At 35.1% G+C, this 15709-nt stretch overlaps 1 pseudogene; it reads right to left on the minus strand.

Moving 5' to 3' along the window:
* Positions 1-8519: 8519 nt before the first annotated feature.
* The window catches only part of LOC114077162, a 15400-nt pseudogene continuing 8210 nt past the window's right edge, over positions 8520-15709 (minus strand).

Raw genomic sequence — 15709 nt, forward strand, 5'->3', positions numbered from 1 at the left:
AGAAAAATATGATTTATATCCATAAGTTTTAAGAACTACTAAAACTAACTATAAGTTTGTATTACAAGTCAATTGGATGTTCGTTACAACAGTAACAAATAGTTTCCATCACACTAGAGCAATGTGGTGATTTGGAGCGAGTGCAACAAGTATCATTCCATACATCGTGAAGTAGACGAAGCACATGATTTTATTACCTTGAGTTAATTTTTCATCATTTTCATCAACAATCATATCGTTATTTAATATTCACTAAATATTTCATCACTATTTTGGTATTCACGTAAAATAATTATGTAATACAACACAAACAACTACTATAGAGGGTGTTTTTATAAAAGATAAAAGTTTGGGGTAAAATTTTAATTTTTAAAAGATCCCAAATAATAAGATTTGGCCCAAATACTAGAAAAACTAGTATTTGGGAATTTGGGATATTTGCCAAAAATATTTGCCAAATAATGACAAATTGTATGGACAAACATTATTTGCCAAATTTTTTCTCAAATATTATTTGGGAAATCTATGGCCAAACGGGTCCTAAATTTCCCTCCTACCACTTCCCAAATATATTAAGTGAGCTTCTAAACTGATCTAATTGGGGTATATTTTATCTATGAATTCGTGAACTACTTATCAATAATTTGTAATTTAGTCAAAATTTTGGCATTAAAGAATACTTCCTCTTTTTTTTTAAAAAAAAATAAATAAATAAATTAGTTTGACTTAGTATGAAGTTTGAGAAAAGAAATAAGATTTTTCAATTTTGTTACTCTAAACTAAAGTTATGTCAAATATAATAAAATTTCTTTAATTTTATAATTTTTAATATGTCACATGGAAAACTGAAAGTAAAGTATTGTCAAAAAAAGAAAAAAATCATTCTTTTAAAAGTAAACTAAAAAGGAAAGCGTATATTTTACTTTTTTTAAACGAAGGGAGAAAATTAGGATCAAATGAAAGGTTTTAATCAAGAACAACTTTCACATATATCAAACACAAAAATAATATTTGTATGCTATAGCTACAGTTTGCATAATTGCTACAACCCTTAAAATAAAATAGGACGAACTAGAGCTATACATGAGTTTCTTGTGTTAATAACTTGCTAAGCTAATGAGAAATAGTATCTAAGGGCAGGTTTGAGTGGCTTTGAAGTGAAACGTCAAAGACCGACCAAGACGTTCGGAAACTAGTCTTGTGTGTGCTAGTGTGCCCTTTGCATGTTTTATATGTTTTAACGTGTCGTTTGATATCTAAAATGAGTTGAAAGGGACCCTAGCATCTAGATTGTCATGTTTAGGATTGAAACATTCGGATACAAATCCCCGAAGACCACTCTAAGGATCCTTGAGGAGGACCCAAACATTTGCGATGAAGCTGCCAAAAAAGCCTAATTAATGACCCCAAACGACGCCCAATAGACCAGACGACGCCCCATCAAAAAGGGGCGTGGATCCACACTTAGTTGTGGGAGCTTAGCCCTATTTTGGTGAGTCTCTGATCCAAACGACGACCAGCAGGATGGTCCATCGACCAAACGACGCCCCATCAATAGGAATCGTCGTTTGGCACCTGCAACTTTTTGTAGGGTTTCAGCCAACGTAGGGGTGAATTCACCCCACGTCATAATTAAGTCATAGACAGTTATTTTCAGTTATTTATGATATTTTAAGTTAGTTAAAAAACTAAAACCTAGACTTATACTTCATTCTTCAAAATCAAAGCCCCAAGTTCAAAAGAGGTTCTCTCAAAACCTCCATGGGAGCTTGAAGCCAAGTTGCTGCTAGGATTGAAGAATTCCATTGATTTCTCCATCAAATTTCGTGGGATTTCTACCAATAAGGTATGGTCTTAAGGAGCAAATCCAAAGGCTTTTCAAAATCCTAAAAGTTCCTATTTCAAATTCTAAGCATGGATTCTGCGTTGAAAGGTTTTAATGGATGAATTATGATGTTTTCAGTGTTAATTGATGCTTTTATGATTAAAAACTCCATGGACCCATGATCATCCTTTTCTGAAATTTTGGTTTATGAAGTGGGTTTGATGAATGTGACTGAATATTATTAGAATTGTGTTTATACTATGTTGTATTGTGGTTAGCTACTGCTATTTATGCCTAATTATGATGAACTGTTGGAGAATTGAGAAAAGGTGATCAAGGCTTGGATGAAGGGTAAGTTGATCTAAATTGCCTAGTTTTATTAATGAATTGATCTTGTGTGTATGGTCCACTTATGGTGGTGGTGTTTACTTAATGTATATGAATGTATATGTGAACTGTGATTATGGACTTGAAGGCATTGAATGTGAACTAAAGTGATGTAATGACGTATAGGCATAGAGATGTTTTATGAAGTTATGAATGTGTATCTTGAAGATAGTATGACTAATTGAAGTATAATGTGAATGTGAAGTATGATTGTGTGTGGATTATGAAGAATGTAGTATGATCATGTTTAGAAGACAATGTCATGAATGATGGTGGTTATGTGAAATGCTTTCTCATACACACACAAGGAATAGATGAATGAAGCTAATGACAATGTACTGAATGAGAGTCTACTGAGAAATTTTCTCAAAGTTCCTAAGAACTCTAATGAACAAATGGGGGATTTTGGGGTGGACACTCTTCGTGAGTTGAGATGTAGTGTTTACTAGCAATCTCACTATTCCTAAGAGCTTTCCAATGAATGAGTGATAGGTTGAAGGTTGGATACTCTTCGTGAGTTGAGATGTAGTATCCAAAAGTAATCTCTAGAGATGAGTACTCTTCATGAGTTGAGATTAAGTACTTAGTAGCAATCTCTTAACCTATAGATAATGAATGTAATGAATGTATAATACTCTGTGGGGATGTATTCTTAGCACCGAGAGGATTTGACAAAGGGGCGGATACTCTTCATGAGTTGAGATGTAGTATCCAATGTACCTCTTATATAAGTACACTTCATTAGTTGAGATGTAGTACTTAGAATCAATCTCGTTATCCATTAACTATGCGCCCGCATAGGACTAGCGATTGTTGTTCCATGTAAACGCTAAAAGAATGGACCTACCTTAGGCAAGTGGGGAACCCTCATCCGGTAAGGGTTAATACCGGGATTCCATGTTAAGCTCTCATGGTATATGTTGATTAAAGCTAGCCCCCACAAATGAATGTAATGAACTATGTCTTCTTAACGGTGTACTACTTCGGTTAGGTGGTGAAATGATACGCCATCTACGCATTGCACAAGTAGACATTTGGAGTGAGTCTTGGTGTGTCCTTGTAATGTTAATGGATGAATAGGTTCTATATAATGCTTATGAAACATGTTTATTTTATGTCTAATGTAAATGAAACAGGTTGGTCTTATGTCTAATGTTGATGAAGGCTATGTAAATGATTGAATGTAATGTACCAAGTCTAGGGTGATTCCTAAGGAACACTAAGTGGGAGTAGTAGAATGGGATGCTACTTTCATATTGCACTACTGTAACTTAGGAGTTATCTTAGGGGATGGTCTTTATGTGAAAATTCTAAAATGCATGAATATTTCATTTAGTAATGAATGTTGACTTGTTGAGTTGAGATGAAGTATGCTTATCCTTGGTAGTCTTAAGGATCATTTAGGTGTGTATTGAAGGGTTGAATGTCGGTCTCTTCATGTCTTACCTAGGTGGATCTTAGGATAACTTTGGATAGGAAAGTTTAAATGATTAATGGGTTACTAAATGAATATGAATATATGTTGAGAATTATGAATGTATTACTTTGTATGTTGATATGACTTGTATGATGTCTTTTACACTTGATTCATGAGGTTTTATCAATATAACATGAAAAACATATTTCAACTAAAATGTCCTTTTTGAAGCATGTTTTTGCATATTGTCATACTGAGTGCATTAATTGTACCAACTCCATATTCTTCTTTATTTCTACAAGCGTAGGTGGTTGCAAGTGAGGATTTCTAGCTTTTGAAGCTTTGGAAGTAGATTTCTCTCAAGATTGGTATGTCCTCATATGTTCGAGGACATGAACTATGTTTCTAGTTTTTCTTTCATTAAAGACATTGTATATAAGATTTAGTATCTTTCTTTCAATGTAAAGGGTTGTGACCCTATGAGAATAAGATGTGTCTAAGATGACTTATGATGGTGAGACTTAGTTTCTTACGTTTTATGAAAGAATTTTTCTTATTATTGTGAAAAGTTTTAATTTCGCACTACTTTTCATACCTATGTGATGAATGAAAGCTAAGAGGATTGTACAAGACATCCGAGAGGTCAAGTATGTCGTGTGACACCTAGGGGATACTCCTGGGTCGTTACAATAATTGCACACCGTAACAAACTTTGCTATGATATCTCGCTATACATATATACAAAAGGCAGTGGCTATTTCTCATTACATATATACAAAAGAAACGATTGTATAATTCGATTGCTCTTCTTCAGATTTGTTAATTTCGTTCGCAGGTCATTTGTATAAATTGTTGTCAGTCTCTCTTTTGTATAAATCTTTGGCATCCTCTCAATTCAATTTTATGTGTTTGTATATCTGTATAAAGTTTGAATTTGTATACAATTGAATCAATATAAAATGTTTGTATATCAAAAATCGTTCTCTCTCTCGCTTAATACAGACATAAACTATATATTGTATTTTGTATTATTTGTGTTTGTATAAGAGAGAAAGAGAGAAAGACAAAAGAAAACTGGGCAGAGAAATATTTGTATTGTATAATTATAAGTGTATAGGATGAAGATATATGTATTTTTCATGTGTATATATTATTTTTTCTCGCCTTATACAAACATAAATGCAATTAAATTATAGAGGGATAGTGGCGAGCGAGCGTTAAAAGGAGAGAGGCGATTGACAACATGTTTGCTATAGGGCATGAATAAATTAAACTGTAATCATACCATTTTATTTGAATTAATAGTTTTCCATTATATACAATTTTTATTTTAATCAATAGAATAAATGACAAAACAAAGCTCAAAAGTAAACATGATAACTTCATACAATGTCTTTTGATAAAAGAATACTCCCTCTGACCCAATGTACTTGTCTGTATTTTCTCTTTTAGTTGTCTCTGTTTACTTGTCCATTTTGACAAATCAAGAAAGAACAATTTCTTTTCCTATTATACCCTCATTTAAACTTCTTGATAATTTAAACTTCCCACAACATTGAGTAGTTATCTTTAGTAAATTTATTTTGGAATCATAATTAATAAGGGCGAAATTGTAACTTTACTATGTTAATCATTGTCGCCTTAATATATATGTCATTTCTAAAGTGGACAACTAAATATAAAGGGAGTATATTGAACAGAAAAACATGAAATATAAGCTTTTGAGATATGTATCATGACTAAAACAACCTTTTTCTTATGTCCCCTACATTATTTTTAATGAATAATGATGAAGCTTCGCGTATTGTCCAAGTACTTTCTACGAAGGTTTTGTAAAGATTTTGCAAAAAATTTATCCGAAAGTCATATTATCATAATATTCATGAGCTAACACACACGAGAAATTGATAAAATCACGTAATTTCTATAAAATGTCTCCTAATTGTTCAAAATATGTGCAAAAATTGTGAGACTTCATGTACTGCTCCCCTAACTCACTACAGAGGGTTCTCTAGAGGTTTTGCAGAAAAATTATCTGAAAGCCAAATACATCACCAGAATATGTATGAGCTAATACACACGAAAAATGAAGATATTCCCTAATTTTTAAAAATGACTCTTAATGCCAAACATATGCGCAACAAATGATAAGATTTCACATGCTTCTTCCCCAAATCCATGTGGAGGGTCCCGTAAAGATTTTGCAAAAGAAATGGTCTGAAATCAATATCACCAAACTATTTATGGGTTAATACACAAAATAACTGAGTAAATTATATAATTCTTGTAAAATATCTCCTAAATGTCCAAAATATGTACAAAAAATTGTTAGGCTTCACGTACTGCTCACCCATCTCACTACGGAGGGTTCCGTAATGATTTTGTATATTTTTAGGCTAACACACACCAAAAACTAAAGAAAACCACCTTATTCTTGTAAAATGACTCCTAAAAGCCCAAAATATATGAAATATTTTGGGAGGCTTCACATACTCTCCCCCAACTCCCTACAGATGGTTATATAAAGGGTTTGCCAAAAAATTGTTCAATATCACTAAAATAAAATAGGTTAACAAGCAAAAAAAAAAAAAGAATAAGAAAATCTCCTAAATCCTAAAAGTTGGATTTTAAATGTCCAAAATATGTAAAAATTGTGAGGCTTTAAGTACTTTTTCCCAACTCCCTATGAAGGTTTCTTTAAAGGTTTTACAATAAAAACGTTCGAAATATATATCACCAAAATATTCATGAGCTAACAAGTAACACACACAAAAAAAAAACAAAATGGCTTAATTCCTTTAAATGGATCCTAAAAGATATATATATATATATATATATATATATATATATATATATATATTACCAAATATTTATGGGCTAACATACATGAAAAACTCAAAAACATACCTAATTCATGTAAAATTACTCCTAAATGCCCAAAAATGTGGAAAAAATAGTTAGACTTGACGTACTGCTCCTTATACACCATATCGAGGGTTCCATAAAGGTTTTGCAAAAAAAATCATAGGGTAGTCATATCACAAAAAAAATTTGTGTGGTAACACACACGAGAAATGGAGAAAATCATATAATTCCTACAAAATGACTCTTAAATGCCCAAAATATATGCAATAAATGGTGAGACTTCACGTACTTCTCCTTTAACTCCCTACGCAGGATTTTATAAAGATTAGAAAAAAAATTGTCTGAAAGCTATATAACAAAAATATCCATGGCTATCATAGACAAAAACTGAGAAAATCACCAAATTCCTTTTATAAATGTCAAAAATATGTCCAAAAATGGTGAGGCTTCACGTACATCTCCCCCTACTCCCTACGAATGGTTTCATAAAGGCTTTGAGAAAATCGTCTAGAAGCCATATCATCAAAATATTCATAGGTTAGATAATTTCTTAATGAACAAAATCGTCTAGAAGCCATATCACCAATAGTCTAATAATTACATCAAACTCTTGATTAACATATTTTTACTTCAGCATAATGATCAAAAGTATAAACATAATCTACAAAGTTTAAAATATGTACTCAAAAACAACAATTAACAACATAAGCATAAATTATTGATTATAAAAAAACATACCAGTACAATAGAATGAACTAGAAAGGAAAAAATCGATCTCACTGAATGCACATTGTCCTCTAAATGAAATTATTTCCCTCTAGTACCCGAGGTTTAAAGGAATAGATCCTCTCAGGATAGACCGAATCTATTCACCAGTGCATTGATATAAAAACAATGGTGTCAGTGAGCAACTCAACACGAGCAAAACACACGAATATTTAATTGTGCAATGAAGAAGTTTAAAATTTTGTTGTTTAAAATAAGAGAAAATTCTTCTATTTATAGACAACAAAGAGTACTGTGAATAACTGTTAATTGTGCCTTATCAGGAAGGTCACAACTCTTTGAAAAAGTCACAACCTTTCGTGAAAGTCACAACTTTTCATAGCCGCAACTTTTCATAAAAGTCGCAACTATTCGTAAAAGTCGATTTTTTTCATAAAAGACAAATTTTCATGAAAGGGGAGACTAATTTTGAAAAAAATAAATTAAAAGGAAATTCCTCAGTCATCTTACCATTACAACTAGTCTTTCTTTCATGTTTTCTTTTTTGTTATTATATTGTTGCCTAAGAACAATATCTGCATTCCTAGCTGCATTTGCGAAACAATGATCTAACACATCCTCTTCTTCACCTTCCTCAAAGATGTTCTCATCCTTATATTCACAACTTTTATCTTTTGAATGTGAGATTTCTTGACTAGCCATCATTCTGCCTGATTCATCATAGTAAGTCTAACCACTACTCTGTAGAATTTGTGTTTTAAGTTTAGGTGACACCTTCTGTTAAGTCTAAAATCCTTGGACAATCACTAACATGTTAGTTGGTTCACTCTTTGAATTGTGCACAACTATATATTATATCAGAATAGTACAAAATATTGAAATGTCAGTCCCATATATTCAAGAAAGAGATTCTTGATAAAATATAAATTTAAATACTGCAACTTAGTGGGCAGAAAGTGGCAACCATTCGAAATTCCAATAATTAAAAGAAAAACAATACGGATTCTTGCTCACAAAGTTGTTACAAGTTTCATGACAAAACGCCGTTGACCTTTAATGGGACATTTGTTTCTTGTGAAAACCTTCAACAGGATATTTCCTCTGCTGAGGCTCCTCCTGCATTATCTGTTTTCACACAAGAAATGGACCCCTTTACGCAACAAGACATTTTACAATAAATAGATATAGAACTATATGTGATACACTTAAAAGTGAAGGTTACCAACATAATAAGTATAATACTAAAATATAAACATATTTAGGTGTAAATTAAAGACAAACGAACGAATGGTAATGTAATTAGGTGAATATGGCAAGCGCATAGCAGATAAGAGTTGAGCAGATGGTCATCTAGTCCAATCTGGAGGATGTATTGTAACTATGAACGCATCATTTGCCATGTCTTCATGTTGCGTTGTTTGAATTCTAAGGGCTGAATTGGCAACAAAAAATCCAAAAGGAGAAGGGATCTCCTCAAGCTGTGTACACTTGGTTAAAACCAAACGTTCAAGCTTAGGAAAAGCATCGTCGGAGATGGACCACTGTGAAATGTTGTTGTTGTACAAATTTAAGTATTTGAGTTTAGAAAACTAGAATTATTCACTTCCCATTTGTTCCCTTAGAAGGCTCTGTAAATTAAACTTAGAATCTTCAAGTTAGGAAATTCTCCAACACTAGATATTTTCGGACCAGGGTAGACGAAACTTGGACAAAGTCAATTCCGTTAGTTTTGAGGGGAAATTGAACTCCTTTGGAAGTTTAGCTGGATAGATGTTGGAAACCAACTTCAGGGATTCAAGGTGACTTAGAAACTCTAATATGGGAAAGTGAACACATCTTCCCTTCACTTTCTCTGAATAACTAAATGTACCGGAAAATATACAACTCAATTTTCTCAAATTCGTCATTTTTGTCAAAATCATCTCTGCGTCTTCACCATAAAAGAGATGTGGAGCAGAAAAGGTTTCCAAATAATCTAATTGAGAGTTATAATTGAGAGTTAGATACTGATTCACCCAAGATCTCCTGCAAACTAAATGAAGCAAGGTTCTTTACCAGTAAATGCCTCAATTTGATCATCTTTAGAATAGAATAAGGTAATATCACTTCTCGTCCTAATCCTTACCGCAAAAGTTTCAAGATTCCAAAGCTTAGCTATAAATGATGGAATTGAATTTGCATCAGTTTGAACAGCAAAGTACCTCAAATGAATTAGAGACTGTACTTCACTAGGAAAAGTGCCACCAATGTTGAACGACTCCAAATCCAACACTTTAACAAGTTTGAAGCTGTCAAAGATGAAAGATAAATCACGAGGCCATAACAAGTTATCCGGGTCTATCATTTTGAACTGTAAAGATTGTACATTTGAGCTACATGGCTGCCAAAGATCAATCTCATCTTGGTAAGAATGGATGAACAACCGGTAGTCTTGAGGATTTTTAGGAAGCATATCATCTCAGGTAAAAATGGAAAAGAAACAAAATATACATGACAATGAGAGTTGATATCGTTTGGTTAATGAAGTTTTCTTGCTTAAGGAATTTCCAGTACCTGTTCATTAGGTTAAGGAAGTTCCTTTCTTAGACTTTTGAAAGCAGAAATTGTGCAACAGATCATGAATGCGACATCTTTTCACCTTATAATTGTCTCTCTCCTCCATGACCATTACTAGATTTCTACTAATAAGATCTTCCAAGAAATCTTGTGCGGTTTCTGTTCGTTTTTCCTTATTTGCTTGTACAAACCCTTCAGCTTTCGATAACCGAGTCAATTTTGAGACATGAATACCCCTTCCTTTTAAATATCCTCCAAAATAGAGAAAGCAACGCTTCAGATGATGTGGTAAATTTTTATAACTGAATGCAATTAAAGACATACTACCTTCCAAGCTACCAATATTTTTGGAACCTAGGCTTTCTTCTACTTGTTTCCACAGATCTATTTTCTTCTCTTTCTCTTTCAGAACACCAGGAACTAACACAACGAAAAGTGGCAATGCTCCACAAATTTTTGCTATTCGATATCCCACATCTACAAGTTCAGGTGGACAACTCTCACCTTGAAACACCTCTTCTTGTAATAATGTACAACTTTCATCATCTCTGAGTAAACGAACATGATGGGGATTACTTTCACGTTTAACATAATTGGCAATGTCACTCAGCCGGGTTGTACAATAATTCTACTCCTACTCTGAGCATGCTTGAAGCACATATATAAATTGTCCCATGCTGTTTTATCCCAGACATCATCTATAAGAATTAAGAATCTCTTGGTTACCAAAGCTTGACGCAGCTTATTAGCTACTTCAAAATCTTCTGTTTTAGTGCGATCAGTAGGATCAAGAACATGTTGGGTTATGGGTCTTTTTCCCTTCCTATGTGGATAAATAAAAGCCCAATTTGGACCAACCCATTTTTGCCCATAGGCCCATTCTTATGAGGCAAATATAAACCTATTTTTAGGTCTTATTTTCAGATACACAGAGAGTTTTTCAGCAGCCAAAGAGAGAGAAAGAGAGCAGATTTTCGCAGTCAAAAATCCAGCCTTAACAGCCAACTTCAAATTGCGATTCCCGCTTCGTTTCTTGTCCGATTGAGCTGATTTTTGGACAGCATATTATATTCATCTCAATCTTTGATTAGGAACTGACAGAGTTGGATTTGGTGGCCTGCAGCTTCAGTTTTGCTGTCGTGAACAGTAGCTGCGAAATTGGTGATTTTGCTCCTTTAATTCTCTAGATTTGGTGCAATCTTATTTTGTTGTTGCTCGTTGTTTGGCACTTGTTTTGTGGCCAATTTTGGAGAACAATATTGTAACTCTTGGTGATTATAGTGGAGCTTTTGGTCCCGTGGTTTTTTACTCTTCACATCGAAGGGTTTTCCACGTAAATCTTGGTGTCTTGTGTGATTGGTTTATTATTGCCTTGTTATATTTGTTTGGTTGAATTACTTGCTGCCTTACTATCATATTGCTTGTGGTTGTTTGTCTTCTCTTGGTTCAAATCGAAAAGGGAAAGTATAGACTTGGGTATTCTTCCGCTGTTATCCTGTCAGGCATTCTTTGTTAGTGCCTTGTCTTTCCCAACAAAGTGGTATCAGAGCATTGGTTATTGTTGATTGTCGTTTTGAATGATGGAGGCAAATATGAGCAAAATGGTGTGTTTAAATGGTAGTAACTATCATATTTGGAAAGGCAAGATGAAAGATCTTCTATTTGTCAAGAAGATGCATTTACCTGTGTTTGCTTCTAATAAGCCTCAGTCTTTGAATGATGAAGAATGGGAATTTGAGCATCTGCAGGTTTGTGGCTATATTAGACAATGGGTTGAAGATAATGTTAGAAATCATATTGTGAATGAGACACATGCCAAAAGTTTGTGGGACAAGCTCGAGACACTTTATGCTTCGAAGACTGGCAACAACAAGTTGTTCCTATTGAAACAATTAATGAATATCAGGTATAAAGAGGGCACTCCTATTTCTGATCATATTAATGATTTTCAGGGTGTTCTTGACCAGCTGTCCGGAATGGGTGTAAAGTTTGATGATGAGATACAGGGACTTTGGCTTCTTAATACTCTGCCAGACTCTTGGGAAACTCTTCGAGTTTCTTTGACTAATTCTGCTCCCAGTGGTGTTGTAACCATGGAATATACTAAGAGTGGTGTCTTGAATGAAGAAATGAGAAGAAGATCTCAAGCCTCATCTTCTTCAGCTTCACACTCCGATGTTTTGGTTACTGAAGATAGGGGGAGAAACAAGTCCAGAGGTCAGAATGATAGAGGTAAAAGTAGAAGCAAGTCAAAGTCTAAATACAAGAATATTACATGTGACTATTGCCACAAGAATGGGCATATCATGAAATATTGTTACAAGCACAAGAGAGATATGAGACAACAAAAGAGAGAAGGCGATAATGAAAATCGTGTTGCTGTTGTTGCTAATGATGATCTTCTTGTTTCTTGTGATGCAAATGCCATTAATCTTGTTCGTGATGAGTCTAGCTGGTTTGTGGATTCTGGTGCTACTTCTCATGTCACGCCAAAGAAGGAATTATTTTCTTCTTATACTCCAGGTAATTTTGGAACGTTGAAAATGGGCAATAATCATGAAGTTGAAGTTATTGGCATTGGGACAGTTTGTTTGGAAAGTAACAATGGTTCCAAACTAGTTCTCAATAATGTCAAGCATGCTCCAGATGTTCGCTTGAATTTGATTTCTGTGGGATATCTTGATGATGAGGGTTATGTTAATACACTTGGTGTTGGCCAGTGGAAGCTTACTAGAGGTTTGATGGTTGTGGCCCGTGGTGACAAGTTGTCTAACTTGTATGTATTTCAGGGCTCCATGTCCAGAGACTCAGTAAATTTGGTGGAGAATGATACTTCATCAGAGTTATGGCATAGAAGGCTGAGTCATATGAGCGAGAAGGGGATTGATAGTTTGGCTAAGAAAAATTTGCTTTCTGGAGTGAAACAAGCAAAGTTGAAGAAATGTGTTCATTGCTTAGCCGGTAAACAGAAAAGAGTTTCTTTTCAGAGTCATCCGCCTTCAAGAAAGCTTGATTTGCTGGAGTTGGTACATTCTGATTTGTGTGGTCCTTTTAAGGTAAGATCTCATGGTGGTGCACTTTACTTTGTGACTTTTATTGATGATCATTCTCGCAAACTCTGGGTATTTCCTTTGAAGTCCAAGGATCAAGTACTTGATGTGTTCAAGAGTTTTCAGGCCTTGGTTGAAAGACAAACAGGGAAGACATTGAAATGCATCCGCTCAGATAATGGTGGTGAGTATATTGGTCCTTTTGATAGATATTGCAGAGAGCAGGGTATTAGGCATCAGAAAACTCCTCCAAAGACTCCTCAGTTAAATGGTTTAGCAGAGAGGATGAACAGAACTCTAGTTGAGAGGGTTAGATGTATGCTTTCAGATGCTAAGCTGTCAGATTCCTTTTGGGCAGAAGCACTTAATACTGCTGCTTATGTTATCAATTTATCTCCTGCTGTTGCTTTAGATGGTGATGTCCCTGACAGAGTTTGGACTGGTAAGAATGTTTCTTATGATCATCTTAGAGTCTTTGGGTGTAAAGCCTTTGTACATGTTCCTAAGGATGAAAGGTCAAAGTTGGATGTTAAAACTAGGCAGTGTATCTTCATTGGTTATGGTCAAGATGAATTTGGCTATCGTTTCTATGATCCTGTTGAGAAGAAACTTGTTAGAAGCCGTGATGTTGTGTTCTTTGAAGACCAAACAATTGAAGATTTTGACAAAGCTGACAAGGCTGATTTTCAGAGTAGTGAGAGCTTAGTTGATGTTGATCCAGTTCCTTTGACTATTGCACCGGAAGAAAATCTTCATAATGATGAAAATCAAGTTGATAATGAAGATGGTGATCATGTTCAGAATGACCGGCATGATGTTGTTGATGCTCCAGTGCAAGATGATGTGGTTGTCCAACAACCAATTATAGATGCTCCAGAGAGTTCTCTCAGACGATCTAGTAGAGAGAGAATTCCTTCATCTCGTTATTCTCCCAATGAGTATGTACTCTTGACTGACGGGGGAGAACCTGAGAGTCTTGATGAGGCCATGGAAAGTGAAGAAAAAGAAAGGTGGTTTGATGCTATGGAAGATGAGATTAAATCCTTGCATGATAATCATACCTTTGATTTGGTTAAGTTACCTAAAGACAGAAAAGCTTTGAAAAACAGGTGGGTTTTTCGGGTGAAACATGAAGATGGTAATCCAGTTCCACGGTACAAAGCTAGATTAGTTGTCAAGGGATTTAATCAGAAAAGGGGAGTTGATTTTGATGAGATATTCTCTCCAGTTGTGAAGATGTCATCCATTCGTGTGGTTCTAGGCTTGGCTGCAAGTCTAGATTTAGAGGTTGAGCAAATGGATGTTAAAACTGCTTTCCTCCATGGTGACTTAGATGAAGAAATTTATATGGAGCAACCGGAAGGTTTTGAAGTCAAGGGTAAAGAGAATTATGTTTGCAAATTGAAGAAGAGCTTGTATGGTTTGAAACAAGCTCCCAGGCAGTGGTACAGGAAGTTTGGTTCTTTTATGAGTCAGCAGGGCTTCAAGAAGACTTCTTCAGACCATTGTGTTTTTGTGCAAAAGTTCTCTGATGGTGACTTTATTATTGTGTTGCTTTATGTTGATGACATGCTTGTTGTTGGTCATAATACTTGCAGGATTCAGAAGTTGAAGCAAGAGTTGAGTAAGTCTTTTGCTATGAAAGACTTAGGACCAGCAAGGCAGATTCTTGGCATGCAGATTGTCCGTGATAGAAAGGCCAAGAAATTGGTATTATCACAAGAGAAGTACATTCAGAAAGTACTTCGCAGATTCAGCATGGACAAAGCTAAGGTTGTCAGTACACCTTTAGCTATGCACTTCAAATTGAGCACGAAACAGTGTCCTTCTAGTGATGATGAGAAGGAAGATATGAAGAAAGTTCCTTATGCTTCAGCTGTTGGTAGTTTGATGTATGCGATGGTTTGTACAAGACCGGATATTGCTCACGCTGTTGGAGTTGTTAGCCGTTTTCTTTCTAATCCGGGAAGAGAACATTGGAATGCTGTGAAGTGGGTTATGAGATATCTCTGTGGCACTTCTAGTCTGAGTTTGTGTTTTGGTACAGGGAAGCCTATTCTTTGTGGTTATACTGATTCAGACATGGCTGGTGATGTTGATACTCGCAAGTCTACTTCAGGGTACTTGGTTACTTTTGCAGGGGGAGCTGTGTCTTGGCAATCTAGGTTGCAAAAATGTGTTGCTCTATCTACTACAGAAGCTGAGCTTATTGCTGTCGTTGAAGCTTGTAAAGAATTGCTTTGGATGAAGAGATTCTTGGGGGAACTTGGTTGTGCTCAAGAGAGGTATGTGCTTTATTGTGACAGTCAAAGTGCTATACATCTTGGCAAGAATTCTACGTTCCATGGTCGGTCTAAACACATTGATGTGAGATACCATTGGATTCGAGATGTGTTGGATTCTAAGTTGCTTGAGCTTGAAAAGATTCATACAAATGACAATGGTTCCGATATGATGACTAAAGCTTTGCCAAGAGGGAAGTTTGAAGATTGTTGCATGGTCGCCGGGATGGCGGTCTCCTCCACATAGTCGTGAGGGGGAGAATTGTTGGGTTATGGGTCTTTTTCCCTTCCTATGTGGATAAATAAAAGCCCAATTTGGACCAACCCATTTTTGCCCATAGGCCCATTCTTATGAGGCAAATATAAACCTATTTTTAGGTCTTATTTTCAGACACACAGAGTGTTTTTCAGCAGCCAAAAAGAGAGAAAGAGAGCAGATTTTCGCAGTCAAAAATCCAGCCCTAACAACCAACTTCAAATTGCGATTCCCGCTTCGTTTCTTGTCCGATTGAGCTGATTTTTGGACAGCATATTATATTCATCTCAATCTTTGATTAGGAACTGACAGAGTTGGATTTGGTGGCCTGCAGCTTCAGTTTTG

The sequence above is a fragment of the Solanum pennellii genome, chromosome 5, assembly GCF_001406875.1.
Source record: "Solanum pennellii chromosome 5, SPENNV200".
Lineage (NCBI taxonomy): Eukaryota > Viridiplantae > Streptophyta > Magnoliopsida > Solanales > Solanaceae > Solanum > Solanum pennellii.